Source organism: Phoca vitulina, unplaced genomic scaffold (assembly GCF_004348235.1).
Source record: "Phoca vitulina isolate PV1807 unplaced genomic scaffold, GSC_HSeal_1.0 scaffold10, whole genome shotgun sequence".
NCBI lineage: Eukaryota > Metazoa > Chordata > Mammalia > Carnivora > Phocidae > Phoca > Phoca vitulina.
Genome location: NW_022589713.1, coordinates 20,753,276 through 20,776,490, shown reverse-complemented (window position 1 = coordinate 20,776,490; position 23,215 = coordinate 20,753,276). Strand labels below are relative to the sequence as shown.

The following is a 23,215-nucleotide window of genomic DNA, read 5'->3' as shown; positions in this document are numbered from 1 at the left end:
GCTTTATATGGGAATATATATTATGAGTTTTCATTATTTTATGATCTTGATGGTTCAGTAGAAATTAGAGAGGGAAAGAAGCAAATTGTGGATGATTGGTACAGACAAATTAGAATCATCTCTCCTTTCCCTTGGCACTCTCAAACATACCTTGATTTTTAGTTGTGAACATACACATCTCTTTCTTGCCACTAGTCTGTCTCTTGTTTAAGCCAAAAATCTAGGGCCCTCTCTTCTTTTTATTCCTAGCTTGTGTTAACACAGTACCTAGCACATAGTTTGTGCTTAGTACCAAGGGACAGAGAGGCTACGGTCCTTGGTGCTGCTTGCTAGTATAACTGACTCAGCTGTCTGCATGTTGGTTCTAGAAGTTATCTAAATGTTGCATACATGGTTTGGAAATCAAGGAAGTAGAAATAAAACTAAGCTATTTCTTGGGCAGCTCATTAGATTATTTTTAAATAACTTTGTTTTCCATTTCAAAGAATAATTTATTGTCCATTATAGATAATTTAGAAAACATGGATAACCAGAAGAAAACAAATTTTAATACTAATAATTCTAACATTCAGAATAAGAGACTATTAAAAGTTGGTATATATTGTACAGTCTCTTTCATATGTTTTTACATACTTTTTGGATATTTAGATTAGTTCCATTGGATTAAGTCTTAATTACCATACACTCCAAAATTTTTATGGAATGCTTTCCAAAACAATAGTTACAGCTAAATGGTTGTAACATCCACTACTTTTTTCATTAACATAAATTCCCCAAAATGGAATTGTTAGGTTAAAAGAGTATAGACATTTTAAAGGGCATTTATAAAAATTATTAATTTGCTCTTTAGAAAAATTGTATAATTTTATAGTTTATCAACAAGGTACTGAGCATATTTCCTATAACCCCTACTAACACTGGGTATTTTCCTCTTAAAAATATTTTCCAATTTGATAAATAAAAAATTCAGTATTATTTTATTTTGCATTTGATTACTAATGAGGCTGAATTTTTTTCATATGTATTCAGTCAGTTTTATTTCATTTTAGTCAACTTGCTTTTTCAAGTCTTTTGCTCATTTCTGCTGGATTAGTTTTTTTAAGTTTATTGTTTTATCACAAATACACATTAAGTATTTTAAAAATATAAAATACATTCAAAGCCTTAATATAAAATTCATTCATAATTCCATGACCCATATTTAACATTGGTATATATCCTTCCACTCCTCTCTTTCCCTCTCTACCCACTCTTTCTTCTCCTTCTCCTTTCCCTCCTCCTTCACTCTTTCTCCCTGTACCAAAAGATATACTATGCTAAATGGTATCATATATAGATTTGTAACACACTTTTTCACATAATAGTATATTTCCATGCCAGTAAGTATGCATCTTTATAATTTTTCATTAGTCCACTATTTTGAAAGCTTAGGTTGTTTCAGTTAGATCACCTGAATTTCCAAAGATTTGAAGACTATGTGTTTTCCCAATTCTTGTCTTTTCAGTGTTCTGTTAACCCTCAATCTCAATCTTTTATCTCTCTTATTTCCTCAATTATGAAAAAGCTTTCCTCAAATAATTCTCATCCATGTTTTCCTCTTTCTGGAACCCCTATTATCCCACAGGACAAATGAAAAGAACTAGAAATGATAATGAAGAAGATTAATAACAAACTCTATGAACATATACTTATTCTCTTCTCTCAATGTCTTAAAAAAAATAAATTACATAAAGTAATAGAACAGTGTAGTTCGGGGTTTGTAATATATGTAGATACAATATGTATAGTAAAGTAATAATTAGAACAATGTAGTTCTGGGTTTGCAATATATGTAGATGTAATATGTATAGCAATAATAGCACAAAAAAAGGGAAGAAGGAAGAAAGTTATATAGGAGTAACATTTCAGTGTCTCACTAGAATCTGAAGTAGATTCTAAGAAGTTAAAAGTGTATATGGTGGCCCCTCTTTCTGCTCACATGTCTTGTCCCCATGCTTTAATAAAACTGCCTTTTTGCACCAAATAAGTAAATAAATAATAAAATTAAAAAATAAAAATGTATATGGCAAGCCCCTAGAGCAACCACTAGAAAATTAACTCGAAAATATATAGTGAAAAAAAACATTAAAAGAATTAGAATGTTACACTTAGAAAATAATTCACTTAATGTAAAAGAAAGCAGTAATGGAGAAACAGAAAAATGCCAAGACAGATAGAAAACAAAAAGTAAATGGCAGACATAAGTCTAACTATGTCAATAACGATTTATAAATGTGAATGGATTAAGCATTCCTTTAAAAGGCAGAGATTTTCAAACTGGATTTAAAAAACCAATATATAATTATATGCTATCTACGTGAGAAATATTAGATTTAAAGATACAATAGGGAGAAAAAAATGAAAGGGAAGTATAGGGATATGTCATGCAAACAACAACCACAAGAAACTTGGAGTGGCTTTATAAATATCAGAGAATGTAGACTTTAATACAAAAATAGTTACTAGAGATGAAGAAGGACATTTTATCTGATAATAGGTCCAACAGGAAGACACTACAATTATATATATGCACCCCACAACATCAAACCCTAAAATACATGAAACAAAACTGAGAGAATTAAAATAAACAATTCAACAGTAATAGTTAAAGACTTCCATACCCCTCTTTCAGTGATGGATGAACAACCAGGAAGAAGATCAACAAGGAAATAGTAGTCATGAACAACACTACAAACAAAACTATAAACCAAATAGCCTAACAGATATCTACAGAACACTCAACCTAAGAACAGTCGAATATATATTCCTCACAAGTACACATGAAATATTCTCCAGGATAGAACATGTGGCAGGCCATAAAACGGCCTCAATATAAAAAGAAGTAAAATCATACAAAGCATATTCTCTGACCATAATGGAATAAAATTAACAATAACAGATAGGAATTTGGGAATTTACAAACATGTATAAACAACACACTGCTTAAATAACCAAAGGATAAAAGAAGAATACATCAAAGGAAATAATTTGAAATGAATGAAAATGAAGGGAAAAGTACCAAAACTTTAAGATGAATGAAAATGGAAACACAGTATGCCAAAACTCGTGGGATGTAGCAGTGCTACATGCAGTGCTAAGAGAAATGTATAGCTATAAATGCATATACTAAAAAACAAGAAATGTCTCAAATCAATAACCTAACCTTCTACTTTAAGACACTGGGGAAAAAAAGAGCAAGTTAAGCATAGCAAACACAAAGAAGGAAAGAAGAAAGATTGAAGTGAATAAATTAGAGAATAGAAAAACAATAGAGAAAATCAATGGATCCAAAAGTCAGATTGTTTTAAAAAGATTAATAAGGCCTTAGCTACACTGATCAAGAAAAGAAGAGATAACATTCAAGTTGTTAAGGTCAGAATAACAGAGGTAACATGAATGCTGACCTTACAGGAATAAAAAGGATTGTTTTATTTATATATATATATATATATATATACTAACTTTATACTTTATACTAACAAATTAGATAACTTAGACAAAATGAGCAAATTCCTAGAGGGACACTGGTTCAAGATGAAATAAAAACTCTGGATAGGAAAAATAATCCCAGGCTGATATGGCTTCACTGGAAAATGCTACCAAACATTTTTAGAAACAAAACAAATGAACCAGGGGGGTGGGGCACTGGGGAGAGGCAGGCTGAGAAACAGATTCTTAACTATAGAGAACAAAACAATGGTTACTGGAGGGGAGGTGGGTGGGGGGATGGGTCAAATATGTGATGGGGGTTAAGGAGTGCACTTACTGTGATGAGCACCGGGTGTTGTATGTAAGTGATGAATCACTAAATTGTATATCTGAAAAAATAGTAATTCTTTACAAACTTCCAAAGAATAAAGGAGTAAAGAAGACTTCCAGATTCATTCTACGAGGCCAGTATTACCCAGATACCCAAACCAGACAAAAATGCAAAGTTGGTTTACCATGTAAAAATCAATCAATATAATATACTATATTAATAGAACAAAGGATAGAAACCACATGATCATCCTAGTAGTCTCAGAAAAAGCAGTTGAAAAAGTCCAATGCCTCTTCTTGATTAAAAAAACACTTAAACTAAAAATGGAAGGGAATTTCTTTGACCTGATAAAGGATATCTATGAAAAACCCACAGCTAACAACTAGTGAATAGTGAAAGATTGAAAGCTATTTCCTATGATCAGGAAAAAAACAAAGATGTCTGTTCTTTCAACATTGTACTGAAGGTTCTAGCCAGGACTATTAAGCAAGTTAAAGAAAAAAAAAAAAAAGGCATCCAAATTGGAAAGGAGGAAGGAAAACTATCTATTTGAATATAGGAAATCCCAAGAAATCAACTGAAAAACTATTAGAACTCAGTAAAGATTAGGTAAGTTGCAGGATATAATACAAATTTATAAGAAATCAATTCTGTTTCTATGCACAATGAAAAGCCAAAAATAAGGAAATAATTCCAGTTACAATAGAAGCAAAAAGAATAAAATATCTAGGAATAAATTCAACAAAAGAAGTATAAAACTTATACTGTGAGAACTACAAAACATTGTTGAAAGAAATTAAGGAAGATCTAAATGAAATGAAGGCATCCCATGTTCATGGATCAGAAGGTTTAAAAATAGTTAGAATGCCAGCACTCCACAAATAGATTTGTAGATTCAAAGCAACTCCTAAGAAAATCCCAGCCACTTTTTGTTGTTGTTTTTGTAGAAATGAAAAAGCTGAATCCTAAATTCATATGGAACTACAAAGGGATCAGAGTAGCCAAAATAGTCTTGAGAAAAAATAAAACCATAGGATTCGCACTTACTGATTTCAAAATATACAAAGCTAATGTAAACAAGACAATGTGATACTGGCATAAAGATTGACATTTAGATAAACAGAGTTGAATTAGGAGTCTAGAAGTAAAAATAAATCCTCACATTTATGGCTAATTGATTTTCAACAAGGATGCCAAGATAATTCTAATGGGGAAAAAAATGGTCTTTTAAGAAATGGTCCTGAGAGTTGGATATCCACTTGCAAAAGAATGAATTTGGACCCCTACCTCACATCACAAACAAAAATTAGCTAAAGTAGATCACAGACCTAAATGTAAGAACTAAACCTACAAAACTTTTAGAAGAAAATATAGGAGTAAATTTTCATGGCTGTAGTTTTTTAGATATGATACCAAAAGCACAAACAAAAGAAGAAATGGGTGAATTGGACTTGAAAAAAATTAAAATCTTTCATGCTTCAAAAGACAACATCAAGAAAGCAAGACAGCCATAGCATGGGAGAAAATATTTGTAGATGATCTATCTGACAAATGACTTGTATCTAGAATATATAAGTAATACAACTCAATAATAAAAAGATTAAAAATGAGCAAAATATCTAAATAGATATCTAAAATATCTAATAGATATGTCCAAAGAGGATATATACATGGCCAATAAGCCCATAACAAATTTCTTGATATGATTAGTCATCAGGGAAATACAAATCTAAACCACAATGAGATACCACTTCACACCCACTAGGGTAGCTATAATCAAAAAGTCAGATGATAACAAGTGTTGACAAGGATATGGAAAAATCAGAACTTTCATATGCTGCTAGTGGTAATGTAAAATGCTGCAGCCACTATGGAAAACACTCTGACAGCTCCTCAAAGAGTTAAACATAGAGCTACCATATGACCCAGCAGTACCATTCCTAGGAATATATCCAAGAGAAATGAAAACATTCACACAAAAACTTGGACAACCCATGTTCATAGCAGTATTATAATAGCCAAAAGATAGGAACAACCCAAGTATCCATCAACTAATGGATGGATAATAAACAAATGTGATATATCCATATAATCAAATATTATTTGTCAGTTAAAAAAATGAAGTACTGATGCATACTAAAATACGGTTGAATCTTGAAAACATTATTCAAATTATAAGACACCAGTCACAAAAGACAACATATTGTATAAATACATTTACATGAGTTGTCCAATACAGGCAAATCTATAGATATAGAAAGTAGGTTAATGGTTGCCTAGACTATGAGGGACCTAGGAGAAAATGAGGAATGAATGCTAATGGGTATGGAGTTTCTCTTTGGAGGCAATGAAAACTAATTGTGGTGATGGTTATGCAACTCTGTGGATGAACTAACAACCATTGAATTACACATTTTAAATGGATTATTTATGTGATATGTGAAATAGATCTCAACACAGCTGTTTAAAAGAAAAAGTTGAGATAATACAAAATATAGTCTCTGACCATAATGGAATTGATGTAAAAATAAGAGAAAGATGACTGGAAAGTCTCCACACACTTGGAATATAACAACATACTTCTAAACAACCCATGGGTCCAAAAATATGTCTCAAGGAGAATTAGATAATCCAAAGATAGAGGAGTGCTATGAATAAATACACTATACATAAAGGTGGTGACTTAAATGAACTGGACCGATTCCTTTAAAGTCACAAATTAGGGGTGCCTGGGTGGCTCAGTCAGTTAGGCATCCTACTCTTGATTTTGGCTCGGGTGGTGGTCTCAGGGTCATGGGATCAAGCTCCCTTTTGGGCTCCATGCTCAGTAGGGAGTCTGCTTTAGTTTCTCTCCCTCTGACCCTCCCCCTGCACATGCTCGCTCGCTCTCTCTCTCTCAAATAAATAAATAAATCTTTAAAAAATAAATAAAGTCACAACCTAACAGAACTTAACCAGGAAGAAATACATAACCTGAATAATCATCTTATATCTATTAAAGAATATTGAGTTCAAAGTTAACAACCTTCTGAAAAACAAATCTGTCAGCTCAGATAATTTCACTATTGTAGTTTTCCAAACATTTGAAGATGAAATACCAAGTTCTACACTGCTTCTTCCAGAAAACAGAAAAAGAGGGAACAATTCCCAACTCATTTTATGACGCCAGTTACTACCTTTATACCAAAACCAAACACAAAAAATAAATAAAACTACAGCCCAACTTCCCTCATGAAGACAGACCCAAAAATCATTAATAAAATAATAGCAAATCAATGCTCAGCTTCTCAACTTCTCAGGCCCCCTTTTCCAGAATCAGCAGATGCCCCAAAGGAAAGATGGTCCCAAGTGCTAGGCTCCTCCTCTCTGGATTTCCTATTAGATCTCGACATCGTAGTTCTTCACTGCCCTGTTAATTTAGTCCACTGCCTTCAAACAGTATTTTTCCTCCAGATTTTGTCAGTGGGAGAGTTAATCCAAAATATTTAGTTCATCATTACTAGAAGCAGAATTCCTCAGGTCAACTTTTCATATCTTGAGACCCAGTTATGGATCTGTACTTAAAGGAACATCACCTAAAGAGATTTTTTGGGTCAGAAGCTTTCTTTTGTGTTCCTTTTCTGCCTTGCATATTGCCTTTCTCCTATTTAATAAGCTAGCATATTGTTGAGGCTTTATTTTTTGCCAGCTGACAAGTGTTTTATATGCAATGGCTTATTTAATCCTCATACCGCTATCAATTTAGTGGTCCCATTTTGCAGTTGAGGAAACAGAAGCTCTGAGAGATTACACACACAGTAAGTGACCTAGCTTGGATTCAAATCCAGGTCTGTATGACTCCAAGTCCTGGGCTCTTTATCACTATGATATATGGTCTGTTATATGAGACAGCATGTTTGCATGTTTATCTTCTTAACAACTAGGCTATGGAATCCCTAAAAGAGAGTTAATTCTCTTGGTGTCCTGAAATTATTTATTGCATAAGAGACTAAAAATTAGGCCAATCATGAAAGAAAGTAACTCCTAATTTTGACTTGGTGATATGTGCCTTGGCTCCTGTTGGCACTTACGAGGCACAAGCATGTGTACTGTCAGTGCTCACATTGCCTCACTACAGCAGAATGTGAGCAGACGGCAGTTACACCTTACTGTTTTAAAGTAATAAGGGAAATGTCTGTACATCAAAATCAAACTCTTAGGTAACAAAATGTAACAGGCAACACTTTGCAGGGTTCAGGTTTGTGCCTGATGAAAGACATGGATAGAAAAAATTAGTTTCTTTTTTTTTTTTTTTAAGATTTTATTTATTTATTTGAGAGAGAGAGAGAATGAGAGAGAGCACATGAGAGGGGGGAGGGTCAGAGGGAGAAGCAGACTCCCTGCCGAGCAGGGAGCCCGATGCGGGACTCGATCCTGGGACTCCAGGATCATGACCTGAGCCGAAGGCAGTCGCTTAACCAACTGAGCCACCCAGGCGCCCAAAAAATTAGTTTCTTGAAAGAAATAATACTATACTCACTAAACTAGGATGAGTGCTTTGTAAAATACTGTTTATAAAATTAGAATCTTGAGTCCTTCCTGTGCCTCGTTCTGTCAGGGTTAGATATGGAAAGTATCCAGGCTCTTGCAGCCCTCTTTTGGTATACACTTTAACCAACCTTCTGTCCTGGGTTGGTTTTTTTGTTCTTTTTTGGGGGAGGAGGGAGTTGTGTTGTTGTTTTGTTTTGTTTTGTTTTGTTTTGTTTTGTTTTGTTTTGTTTTTAAATCACATTCTGCTTCTACCTTGGTCTTCTGACTAGGTGTCCTCAGTGGCAACTATCTCATTCACCTGTATGTGTGAGGGAAGTAGGCCAGTCAGTGCCTTTGAAGTTATAGGTGCTAAAATATTTATACTAATTATTTGAAGGAATATATATTTAACTAATCCCTAAGCAATAATGGAGTTTCCTATAACTTTCTTCTTCAGTAGCTTATAGGAATTATCAGGGGTAAGAGATGTTTGGTCCAGAACTTTATTTCATTCAGCCCAAGGACAGGGGCAGGAAGTAATATTGTTTATGTGTACAGTTGTACAAGTACAGTTTGTCATGAATATAATTATGCTTTAAAACCAAAAATTTGTGGCAAATATAGTAAAAATTTAACACTGGTTCTCTGCAGATGATTATTCCTTTTGTGTGCTTTTCTGTTTTCTGACAACAAATAGTCATTACTTTCAGAAAATACCACCTTTGGTAAGGGGAAAAAATCTTTATTGGAAAAGAAAAAATTTTAGAAAGTATCTAGTATTTCTAATAAGAAAGTCCCCTCTGAACATGTATGTGTTTAACCAGCCAGCCAGCCCCTGCTTCTAAACTTTCAGGGACAAATAACTGTCTACTAAAGGTATATTGTTTCATTTTTCTAGCTCTAGGCCTAAAAACATCTTTCTTTTGTTTTTTTGTTTTTTTGTTTTTTTTTAAACATCTTTCTTTTGTACATTGATTCTTTTTATGCTCTCTAATACAGAATTATATCTGATTCATCTACCCATGATACTCTCAAATATTTAAAGACAGCTATCAGGACACCTGGGTGGCTCAGTCAGTTAAGCATCTGCCTTTGGCTCAGGACATGATCCCAGGGTCCTGGGATCAAGTCCCACATCGGGCTCCTTGCTCAACAGGAAGCCTGCTTTTCCCTCTGCCTGCCACTCCCCCTGCTTGTGCTTGCTCTTTCCCTCTGTCTCTATCTCTCTGACAAATAAATAAAATCTTTTAAAAAAATAAAGACAGCTATCATGTGGCTTTGGCAAATATCAAGGCAATATGTCTGTCTCCTTGCCTTCTAGCTTTCTTTCTCTCTTATGGGTTATAAAGACTTACTAAAGTGTATGCTTTAGCTTTGTTTGTTGTATAGACTGTTTTATCTTAGTTCTTAACTTAAAATGCAACTGACTAAAGTAGTTTATATTTCTCAGTAAAATAAGTTGCCTTTCACTTCAGTCCTGTTAGGTACTTGTCAAAACCAAGAGTTACTTTCTTTCTACTGTCCTAATTTTTATTATCTTAAGATAAGTAATAAGGAATTTGAAGGCTAAAGAGACCTTAGAGACTATTGCCACATATATTATAACCCTCTGCTCATGAGATCTCTACAAGGTTTTTCTCACAATTAGGAAATATTTCAAAATGGGGTAGTATTCTTTTGAAACTTATAAAACTCAAAGTAGGTGTGATATGACTGGATCTCACCACAGCCAAACTATTACTGCATGTTCATTGGATCCAATGCCTCTTCTGTTCTTTAATGGTAACATTAAACATCAAGCTGATACAATTTATAAAAAAAATAGTTTTCTCAAAAGAACTTTGCAAGTATTAAATATTTAATTTGTTGCAATAGTAGAAAATTTCTCTCTCTGAATAAAGATACACATAGATTTTCGTGTGACTTACTTGAAAATAATAGTCACAACTTAATTTCACCTTTCGCTTCTCAAAAGATATTTTTTAAAACCATTAAATATGTGGAGGTTCTTAATATACCTCAAGGACTACAAATGAGAATTTAACCAAGGGTCTCCCAGAACCTTATTGTGAGAAGTTTTATTTTGCCCCCAGGAATCAGTGGTTTTTTAGAAAATATTTGTCCCTGTCACCAGTTAATGCTATTGGCTTCATATTTTGTGATTAATTGATGCCATGGCTAAACTTGCTACTCTAAGTGACAATGCTAAGTGATAAAGTGGGGATAATATAGTGTGAATAACCTACTGAATGAAGATAGCAATTTACTTCTAGTACTTTTGTTCCCTCTTAAAATTACATTAAAATGACAGTGAAGAGATTTTTTGTAAAGAATAAATTCATGGGGTGCCTGGCTGGCTCAGTTGGTAGAGCATGCAACTCTTGATCTCAAAGCCATGAGTTTGAGCTCCACATTGGGTGTAGAAATTACTTTTAAAATTTTTAAGAAAAAAAGAAAATAAATTTGTTATTAACAAAGGAAAAAAGAGGAGAGATAAATATTTGGAAACTTAAAGTAGGTAAACCTAGCAGACTACCTAAATCCCAAGTTGACAGAGATAAAGACCAAGAAGCAACTGGATATACCCAGCAAAAACCTTCAAACATTCAAGACTTGGGGAACCATGGAAGTGGGTGGGTGGAATAAAGGTAAAACCAAAATCAGGAGAGTTTATAGAAAGTTTGTTTGAACAAACAGTTGATCTCCAAATCATCTCTGCCCAGGCAGAAGACTGGTACTTTATTCCTGGGAGAGTATAAAATAGAGGGCCTCTGGGGAGCACAACTGAAGGTCTGGGTACCATACTGAAAATAGAATGCATAGTGAATGCTGAGATGCCCAGTCTTCATTCCTCAGTTAACCTACAGAATCCAGGCAACCTGTTCTGGACCTCTATGCAAGTGATAAAAGATGCTTTTGTGAAGAATCTGATCAGCCCAAAAATAAAGACCTTGAAGGTTTGACACTGGATCATTTCCAAGGAACGAACCCAACCAGATTATTTTACAGTAAAGAAACCCATAGATCAGAACTTCCAATCAGCTTTTTAGCATCTACTCTTTTTTTTTTTTTTTAAGTTTTTTATTTATTTGACAGAGAGAGACACAGCGATAGAGGGAACACAAGCAGGGGGAGTAGGAGAGGGAGAAGAAGGCTTCCCGCTGAGCAGGGAGCCTGATGCGGGGCTCGATCACAGGATCCTGAGATTATGACCTGAGCCGAAGGCAGACGCTTAACAACTGAGCCACCCAGGCGCCCCTTAGCATCTACTCTTAAATATGAGTGGAGAACAAAGGTCTTTAAATACCTCAGTAAAACCTCTTATGTAAAAGGTAGAGACCAAACAAGTAGAAGAGAGGGAAAGTAACATGGATGAAACAGACAACTTCTGGGAAAAGAAACCTACAGCAGCAATAACAAGACACTATTATAGAAGAAATTACATTCACAGAACATGAACAGAATGATACTTTTTATAAAAGAAACATTCAAGGAACCAAAAAAGAACCCTGGAAAATCAAAACTATGATAACAGAAGTAAAAAACAAAATGTTTAGAAGATAAAGCTAAATAAACCTCACAGAAAGAACCACAAAAAAAGATGAAACAATAGAAAATAGAGAAAAGTTATGAAAATTAGAGAACCAGTCCAAAAAATCCAAACATAACTGGAAATTGAAATATGCAAGCCATGTATGCAATTTTAAAATTTAGCTGTAAGAGATTGATGTCAGCAAGATGGCAGAATAGAAGTTTCCATTGCTTGTCCCCTCACAGAAACATCAATTTGAACAACTATCTGTGCATAAAAATATCTTCACAAGAGCTAAGGATTCCAATTAAGAGATGGCAGCACCTGGATGGAGCACAGAAATAAGAAAAGATGAAGAAGGTAGAAAGGAAAATCTCATATTACCTGTGTCACCCCATCTCTAAAGCCCAGGCAGCCCATTATGGAGAGACACCCTCCCCATGGGGGAAGGAGAGTGAAGTGAGCACCCAACTTGACTGTGGACCCCAGCAACAGGCCCCCAGTGAACACCAATACCAGGCTAGCACCAGTGGGCCCAGCCACTAGGCCCAGCCCAATGCCAGGCCAGCCCCCATGGACCCAGGCTCCAAACTCACTCCAGCACCAAGCCAGACCTCACAACACCAGACTCCAAGCAGGCTACTATAGACCATCCTCCATAATTGTCCAGCACCAGATTGGCCCCTGCAACCCCAAGCTTGCCCTAGTGCCAGATCAGTCCCTAAATCCCCAGACTCCAGCAAAACCCAGTAGACCTCAACCATGACCAGCCCCAAGAGACCCAGGATCCAGGTCTACCACTACAGACCTATACTTCTAGCAACACAGACCCATCGCAGCAGCAGGCCACGCCTTGCAGACTCTGGCTCAAGACCCAGTTAGTACCAGGTCGACCCCCATGGACCCAGGCACAAGCCTGCCCACCTGCTGACCTGGGCCTCCTGAGGATTCTAGCCACAAACTCACCCACAGACCCCATGAGACAGCTTGCCCAGAATTTCTGAACACACAGACTGCTAAAGGGCCCTCCCTGCCAAAGTCAGTCTTTAAAGACTGAAAGAGATGCCTATTTTTTCAGATTCAGAGACACCAATGCAGTGTCACAAGGATCATGAATAAGCAAGGGAATGTGACACCACCAAAGAAACAAAATAAAATACCAGTAACTGACCCTAAAGAAATTGAGATCTGCAAACTGTGTGACAAAGAATTCAAAATAATTGTCTTAAAGAATCTCAGTGAACTACAAGAGAAAACAAAGAACTAAGCAAACTCAGGGAAACAATACATGAAGAAAATGAGAAGTGCAACAAAGAGAAACCATAAAAACAAGCCCAAAGGTAATTCTAGGGCTGAAGAACACAATGCACTGAAAAATTCCACAGACAGCTTCACCAGCAGACTCTATCAAGCAAAAGAAAGAATCAGTGAGCATGAAGACAGGTCAACTGAAATTACCCAGTCAGAGGAAAGAAAAGGAAAAGAAAAAAAAATGAAAAAGAGGGCAAAAAGCCTAGAAGAGTTATGGGACACGTAAAAGAAACAATATTCACATTAAGGGGAGTCCCAGAAGAAACAGGTAAAGAAAAGGGAGAAACTTATTTAAAGAAATAATGACAGAAAACTTTACTAATCTGTAATCTGGAGAGGGAAATGAGCATCCAGATCATGATGTCCAAGGAACCCCAAACAAAATATAAAGAGATCTTCACCAAGACACACATTATAAACTAATTCTCAAAAGTCAAAGACAGAATTTTGAAAACAGCAAGAGAAAACCAACTCATCATGTACATGGGAATCCCTAGCAGTGGATTTCTTAGCAGACTACCTTGCAGACCAGGAAAGAATGGGATGATATATTCAAAGTGCCAAAACTGCCAACACTATACTTGGCAAGGCTGTCCTCCAGAAAAAAGAGATAAAAACTTTCTCAGTCAAACAAGATCTGTGGGAGTTCGTGACAGTAAACCTGCTTTACAAGAAATGCTAAAGAGAGTTCTTCAAGTTGAAAGAATGCCAACTAAAAGGAAAACATACGAAAGTATAAAACTCATTGTAAAACTAAGATTATAGTCAAATTCAGAATACTCTAATATTCTAATGGTAGTGCGTAAATCACTTTTAACTCTGGTATATAAGTTAAAAGACAAAAGTATCAGAAATAACTATATCTATGATAATTTGATGCTAGATACAGAATATAGAAGAGAAATAAATTGTGACACCAATAACAAAATATTAGGGAAATACAGATTTTGTACGCAATTGAACTTAAGTTGTTATTACCAACTTAAAATAGATTGTTATAACTGTGTTTTATTGGAAGCATCATGTTAACCAAAAAGAAACCTAGAGTAGATACACAAAAGATAAAGTAATCAAGGTACACCACTACAAAAAAATTAGCAAATGACAAAGGATGAAAGCAAGAAAAGAATAACAAAACTACACAATAGTCGAAACCAATTAACAAAATGGCAGTAGTAAGTCCTTATATATAAATAATTACTTTAAATGTAAATGGATCAAAATAGCTAATCAAAAGACACAGTGGCTAAATGGATTAAAAAACAAGATCCCATAATATGCTGCCTACCAGGGACTCATTTTACTTCTAAGGACACACATAAGCTAAAAGTGAAGGGATGGGAAAAGATCTTCCATTCAAATGGTAACCAAAAGAGAGCAGGGTGACATTACTTAATATCAGACAAAATAGACTTTAAGTCAAAAACTCTGTCTCTTTAAGAGACAAAGAAGGTCATTATATAATAATAAAGGGGTCGATTCATCAAGAGGATACAACTGTGAATGTATATGCACCCAACATTGGAGCACCTAAGTGTATAAAGTAAATATTAACAGAACTGAGGGGGAAAATAGCAATATAATAATAGGGGATCTCAGTAGGCTACTTGCAACAATGGATAGATCATCTAAACAACAAATTAGGAAACAGCAGACTTGAACAGTGCTACAGACCAAATCAACCTAATAGACATATGCAGAGCATATGTCCATCCAACAGCAACAAGATACACATTCATTTCAAGCATGCACAGAGAATTTTCCAAGATAGATCATATGTTAGGCCACAAAACAAGTCAATAAATTTAAGGAGATTGCATTATATCAAGTATCTTTTCCAACCACAGTGGTAAAAAACTAGAAATCAATAGCAGGAGGAAAATTGCAAATATGTGGAAAGTGAAAACACTCATGATCAATTAGTCAAAGAAGAAATCAGAAGTGAAATCAAAAAGTATCTTGAGACAAATGAAAATGGAAACAAAACATATCAAAACTTATGGGATGCAACAAAAGCAGTTCTAAGAGGGAAGTTTAATAAATGCCTATAGTAAGAAAAAAAGATCTGAAATAACCTAGCTTTATACCTCCAGAAACTAGAAAAAGAACACACTAAACCTAAAATTAGCAGAAGGAAGAAAATAATAAAAATCATAGCAGAAATAAATGAAATACAGACTAGAAATACAGTAGAAAAGATCAATGAAACTTGAGTTGTTTTTTGAAAAGATAAAATTGACAAGTCTTAGACTAAGAAAAAGGGAAGACTTAGAAATTATAAGTGAAAGAGAAGATAATACAACTGATTCCACAGAAATCAGATCACAGATACAATGAAGATTTATATGCCAATAAAATGGGTAACATACAAGAATGGGAAAATTCCTAGAAACATACAACCTACCAAGACTGAATTGTGAAGAAATAGAATATCTGAACAAACCAATGAGTAAGGAGATAGAATCGGCAATCAAAAACCTTCCAAAAAAGAAAAGCCCAAGACCTGATGGTTTCATAGGTAAAGAAGAATAAATGCCAATGCTTCCCAAACTCTTCCCAAAAATTGAAGAGGAGGGAACACTTGCAAACTCATTTTACGAGGCCAACAATACCCTATACCAGAGCCAAAGACACTACAAGAAAATTATAGAGCAATATTCCTGATTAACATAGATGCAGAAATCCTCAACAAAATGCTAGCAAACCAAACTCAACAGCACATTAAGATCAGGAATAAGACAAGGATGCCCACTCTTGCCACTTATTTAACTGGAAGTTCTAGCCAGAATTTTTAGGCAAGATAAAGAAAAGGCATCCAAATCAGAAAGGAAGAAGTAAAGTTTTTTCTGTTTGCGGAGATAATCTTATACAGTTGACCCTGTGACAACACAGGGGTTAGGTTTCTGACCTCTGACCTCTCCTACACAGTCAGAAATCCACATTTAACTTTTGACTCCCCAAAAACTTAACTACTAATAGCCTACTGTTGACTAGAAGCCTTCCTGATAACATAAACAGTTGATTAACACATATTTGTATGTTACATGTATTATATACTGTATTCTTAGAAGGAAGTAAGCTAGAGGGAAAAGAGTTAAAAAAAATTATAAGGAAGAGAATATACATTTACAATACTGTACTTACCGAGAAAAATCCATGTATAAGTGGACCCATGCAGTTCAAACCCATGTTGTTCGAGGGTCAGTTTTATATATAAAACCCTAAAGACCACCAAAACACTATGAGAACTAATGAATTAATTTAGTGAAGTTGCACGATACAGAATCAATCTACAAAAATCAGTTGCATTTGTACATGCTAATAAGGTATCTGGAAAAAAATAAAAGAATCTCATGTACAATAGCATCAAAAAATTTTTTTAAAAAATAGGAATACATTTAACCAAAGAGGTCAAAGATCTGTGCCCTGAAATCTATAAAATCTTGATGAAAGAATTTGAAGAGGACACCAAAAAAAAAAAAGGAAAGATATCCCATCTTCATGGATTAGAAGAATATTATTAAAATACTCCCCAAAGCTGTCTGTAGATCAGTGCAGTCCTTTTCACAATTCCAATGACATTTTTCACAAAAGTAGACAAAACAGTCCTAAAGCTCATCTGGGACCACAAAAGACTGCCAAGTGCAAAAGCAATTTTGAGCAACAAGAACAAAGCTAGAGGCATCACATTATGTGATTTCAAAATATCCTACAAAGCTACACTAATCAAAAAAACATGGTACTGACATAAAAACAAAAATATAGACTATTAGGCCAGGTAGAGAGCCTATAAAAAATCTGTGCATTTATGGTCAACTGACCTTTGACAACAGTGCCATGAACAAACATGGGGAATGGAAAATCTCTTCAATAAAGGGTGCTGAGAAAACTGGTTATCTCCATGCAGAAGAATTAAGCTGGACACTTAATCTCACTTCATTAAAACAACAACAACAACAACAACAACAAAAAACCCTCAAAATGGATTAACAAGTTATATGTAAGGCCTGAAACTAAAACTACTAGAACACAGAGAACAATCTTCTTGACATTGGTCTGTGCAATTTGATTTCTTTTTATATGACCCAAAAGCACAGGTGAAAAAAAATGCAAAAATAGACAATGGGATTGTATCAAACTAAAAAGCATCTAGTAGGAAAGAATCAAGAGTAAAAACAACCTACAGAATGGGAGAAATATTTGCAAACCATACATCTGATAAGAAGTCAGCATTCAAAATATATAAGGAACAATTCAGTAACAAGAAAACAACTCAATTTAAAAATGGCCAAACGCAGGGACGCTTGGGAGTCTCAGTCAGTTAAGCATCTGACTCTTGATTTTGGCTCAGATCATGATCTCAGGGTTGTGAGATCGAGTCCCACATCAGGCTTCCTGCTCAGCAGGGAGTTGGCTGGAGATTATCTCTCTACCTCTCCTATCTCCCTCTGGCTCTCCCCCCACCCCTCACACTCTCTTTCTCTCTCTCTCTAAAATAAGTAAATCTTTTTTTATTTTTTATTTTTTTAAAGATTTTATTTATTTATTTGAGACAGAGAGAATGAGAGAGAGAGAGCACATGAGAGGGGGGAGGGGCAGAGGGAGAAGCAGACCCCCTGCCGAGCAGGGAGCCCGATGCGGGACTCGATCCCGGGACTCCAGGATCATGACCTGAGCCGAAGGCAGTCGCTTAACCAACTGAGCCACCCAGGCGCCCAGTAAGTAAATCTTTTTTTAAAAATAGGGAAAGGTGGGGCACCTGGGTGGCTCAGTCGTTAAGCGTCTGCCTTCGGCTCAGGTCATGATCCCAGGGTCCTGGGATCGAGCCCCGCATCGGGCTCCCTGCTCAGTGGGGAGCCTGCTTCTCCCTCTCCCACTCCCCCTGTTTGTGTTCCCTCTCTCACTGTCTCTCTCTGTCAAATAAAGAAAATCTTAAAAAAAAAAAAAAATAGGGAAAGGCAAAATCAACGTACAGCAATCTGTTGCATTTCTATGTATGCAATAATGAAACAACAGAATGAGAAATCAAGAAATCAATCCCATTTGTAATTGTACCCAAAACCATAAGATATCTAGGAATAAACCTAACCAAAGAGGTAAAAGATCTGTACTCTTAAAACTGTAAAACACTGATGAAAGAAATTAAAGATGACACAAAGAAATGGAAAAACATTCCATGCTCATGGATTGCAAGAACAAATATTGTTAAAATATCTATACTACCCAAAGCAATCTACACACTTAATGCTATCCCTATCAAAATACCACCAGCATTTTTCATAGAGCTGGAAACAAACAATCCTAAAATTTGTATGGAACCACAAAAGAACCCCAAATAGCCAAAGCAGTCTTGAAAAAGAAAAGCAAAGCTGGAGGCATCACAATTCCGGGCTTCAAGCTATATTACAAAGCTGTAGTGACCAAGGCAGTATGGTACTGGCACAAAACATGCTCATAGATCAGTGGAACATAATAGAAAATCCAGAAATGAACCCACAACTATATAGTCAATTAGTCTTCAACAAAGCAGGAAAGGATATCCAATGGAAAAGAGACAGTCTCTTCAACAAATGGTGTTGGGAAAACTGGACAGCAACATACAGAAGAATGAAACTAGACCAGTTTCTTACACCATACACATAAATTCAAAATGGGTGAAAGACCTAAATGTGAGATAGGAAACCATCAAAATCCTAGAGGAGAACACAGGCAGTAACCTCTCTGACCTCAGCTGTAGCAACTTCTTACTAAATACATCTGCTGAGGCAAGGGAAGTGAAAGCAAAAATGAACTATTGGGACTTCATCAAAATAAAAAGCTGCACAGTGAAGGAAATAATCAACAGAACTAAAAGGCAACCTACAGAATGGGAGAAGATATTTGCAAATGACATATCTGACAAAGGGTTAGTATTCAAAATATAAAAAGAACATATCAAACACCCAAAAAACAAATAGTCCAGTTTAAAAATGGGCAGAAGAAATGAATAGACATTTTTCCAAAGAAGACCAAACAGATGGCTAACAGACACATGAAAAGATGCTCAACATCACTCATCATCAGAGAAATACAAATTAAAACTACAATGAGATATCACTTCACACCAATCAGAATGACTAAAATTAATAACAGCAGAAACAATAGGTGCTGGTGAGGCTGTGGAGAAAGGGGAACCCTCTTACACATATCAAATTCAACACCCGAAAAACGAATAACCCAATTAAAAAAATGGGCAGGATACAAAAATACTGATTCAAAGGGACACATGCACCCCAATGTTTTTAGCAGCATTATCAACAATAGCCAAATTATGAAAAGAGCCCAAATGCGCATCGACTGATGAACAGATAAAGAAAATGTGGTATACAATGTAATGTTATTCAGCCATAAAAAGAATGAAATCTTGCCATCTGCAACGACTTGGATGGAGCTAGAGAGTATTATGCTAAGCAAAATAAGTCAGAGAAAGATGAATACCATATGATTTTACTCCTAAGTGGAATTTAAAAAACAAAACAAACATGGGGGGCGTGGGGAGAGGCAAACCAAGAAACAGACTCTTAATTATAGAGAACAAATTGAGGGTTACTGGAGGGGAGGTGGGCAAGGGATGGGTTAAATAGGTGATGGGTATCAAAGAGGGCACTTGTGATGAGCACCAGGTGCTATGTGTAAGTGATGAATCACTAAATTCTACACCTGAAACTAATATTGCAGTATATGTTAACTAGCTAGAATTTACATAAAAACTTGGGTGGAAAGGAAAAATATATAATAAAAAATAAAAGTAAAATGGGCAAAGGACCTAGATAGACATTTCTCAAAAGACATATAAATAGCTCACAGAGAAGTTAAGATGGTGGAGGACTAGGGGGACCCTAAGTTTGTTTCATCCCTCAAATACAACTAGATAGTTATTGAATCATTCTGAACACCCAAGAAATCAACCAGAGATCTGAGAAAACAAATGCTGCAAGTCTACAAGTAGAAAAACAACCACTATTTGGAATATAGGAGGTACGGAGACTTGAATCCAGTGTGATATAGCTAAGGATACCACAGAGGGGAGGGAGCCTGCTTAAGAAGCCTGCCTCAAAGTATTATAAGCAGCAAAGCGCAAAATCGAAACTTTTAGAAGTCTGCTACAGTGGGGGACATGCCTAGCTTAAAGGTGCTCAGGTGGTGAAGCGGGGCAGAATCCCAGGTGTGACAGCCTGGTCTGAGGATCCCTGAGGTCGAAAGACAAACAGGTCATGCCTAAGTGCAGCAGAACTCTCAGGTATAGGAGTGGGGAAGCCGGCTGAGAACAGTCAGTCTATGTGCTGGCATTCTGCTCTGTGTTGCCATAAACTGGGAACCGCTGCAGAGTTGTATGATCACTTTTCCTGGGATGGGTCCAACAAAAGGCAGAAGTGAGACGAGACCCTCCCTGAAGGACAATGCAGTCCTAGCCACAGCAGTCCCTAAAATTTGGAGTTTTGAAACTTAGTCGCGTGCCTGAGATAAAAATGCTTGGTCATAGGCTGGATGAACACAAATTCTGATGGAAACCAGGGACACAAGACTGGTTGCTCTTCTGTGAGGGCTCACTGAAGACAAGGGGGTGCAGATTTTCAGCTCTGGGGCTAGAAAGCCCAGCACTGCCATCCTCGTCCTACCCTCTCAGTGCTGAGGGGAGCAAAACAGCACCACCTACTGGAGCCCAGAGCCACTTACACTGAGCCCTGCCTCCCTGCACACTTGGAGGCACATTTCCACTAGGGCAAGTCCACCTGAGAATAAGAACAACAGGCCCCTTCCCCCAGAACACCAACAAAACCAACTCACTTGAGCCAACTTAACTGATCATAGAGGGCTGCGAAGCTTCAGCTCTTGGGGAAAACAGTATGTAACATGCTTTGTGTTTTTATTCTTTAGTCCTTTTAGTATTCTTTTTCCAATTATCTTTTTTCAATTTTTTTATTTTTAAATTATTTTTACATATACTTCATATATATTTTTTATTTTTTGTTTCCTTTCATTGTATGTTATTATATATATATATATATATATATATATATATATATATATATACACACACACACAATATATGTTACTCTTTCTTATTTTGGGAACTAGTTTCTTTTAACAAGCAGACCAGAACACACCCAGGATCTAGTTTTTTTGTTTGTTTGTTTTTTGTTGTTCTGTATTTTTTTTTTTTTCTTTCTTCTCTTTTCTGGACAAAATGACAAGACAGACAAATTCACCCCAAAAGAAAAAACAGGAGATAGTATTCACAGCCAGGGATTTAATCAATATGGATATAAGTAAGATGTCTGAACTAGAATTTAAAACTATTATAAGGATACTAGCTGGACTTGAAAAAAGCATAGAAGACACTAGAGAATCCCTTAACTATAGATAACTAAAATCTAGTCAGGCTGAAACTTAAAATGCTGTTACCAAGATACAGTCTCAAGTGGAGGCCATAAAAATGAAAATGAACAAGCAGAAGAATGAATCAGTGGTATAGAAAATAAAATTATGTAAAAAGAGCTGAAAAGAAGAGAGAAAACTATTAGATCATGAGGGTAGACTTAGGGAACTCAGCAGTTCCATAAAGGGAAATAATATCTATATTATAGGAGTCCCAGAAGATAAAGAGCAGTAAAAAGGAACAGAAGGTTTATTTGAGCAAATTATAGCTGAGAACTTCCCTAATCTGTGGAAGAAAATGCATTCAAGCACAAGAGGCACAGAGAACTCCCCTCAAAATCAGTAAAAATAGGTCAACACCTCGACATATTATACTGAAACTTGCAAATTAAAAAGATAAAGAGAAAATCCTGAAAGCAGATCAGAGCAAGAGGTCCTTAATCTACAAGGGTAAACACATAAGGTTGGCAGCAGACCTGTCCATTGAGACCTGGCAGGCCAGAAAGGACCTTCATGATATATTCAACGTGCTACATGGGAAAAATATGCCGCCAAGAATACTTTATCCAGCAAGGCTGTCATTCAGAAAAGAAGGAGAGATTAAGAGTTTCCAAGACAAGGGGCGCCTGGGTGGCTCAGTCGGTTAAGCAGCTGCCTTCGGCTCAGGTCATGATCCTGGGGTCCTGGGATCGAGCCCCATGTCCGGCTCCCTGCTCAGCAGAGAGCCTGCTTCTCCCTCTCCCTCTGCCTGCCACTCTGCCTACTTGTGCTCTCTCTTTCTCTGTCAAATAAATAAATAAAATCTTTAAAAAAAAAAAAAAGAGTTTCCAAGACAAATAAAAACTAACAGAATTTGTGAACACTAAACCAGCCCTAAAATAAATATTAAAGGGGACTCTGAGAGGAAAGAGAGCCCAAAAGTAACAAAGACCATAAAGGAATAGAGACAATCTACAGAAACAACAGCTTTACAGGTAATACAGTGGCACTAAATTCATATCTTTCAATAATTACTCTGAATGTAAATAGACTAAATGCTCCAATCAAAAGACAGAGGGAATAAGAATGGATTAAAAAAAATAAGACCCATCAACATGCTGCTTACAAGATTCATTTTAGACCCAAAGACACCTCCAGATTGAAAGCGAGGGGGTGGAGAATAATTTATGCTAATGGACATCAAAAGAAAATTGGAGTAGCCATCCCTTTATCAGACAAACTAGATTTTAAACTGAAGTCTGAAATAAGAGATGAAGGACACTATACCGTAATAAAGGGGTCTATCCAACAAGAAGTTCTAGCAATTGTAAATATTTATGCCCCTAACTTGGGAGTACCCAAATATATGAATCAGTTAATTATAAAATTAAGGAAACTCATTGAAAATAATACAATAATAGTAGGGGACTTTAACACCCCAGTACAGCAATGGACAGATCATCTAAGCAGAAGATTAACAAGGAAACAAGAGCTTTGAATGTCACACTGGACCAGATGGACTTAACAGGTACATTCAGAGCATTTCATCCTGAAGCAGCAGAATACATTCTTTTCGAGTACACATGGAGCATTCTCCAGAATAGATCAAATATTGGGTAACAAATCAGGTCTCAACCAGTACAAAAGATTGAGATCATACCATGCAT

General features: G+C 36.0%; 1 protein-coding gene across 8 annotated transcripts in view; it reads left to right on the top strand.

Annotated features, from left to right (window-relative positions):
* PPP2R3A (protein phosphatase 2 regulatory subunit B''alpha) overlaps nucleotides 1–23,215 on the top strand; it is a 215,807-nt gene that overhangs the window by 149,276 nt on the left and 43,316 nt on the right. The gene's annotated exons all lie outside the window — the stretch shown is intronic.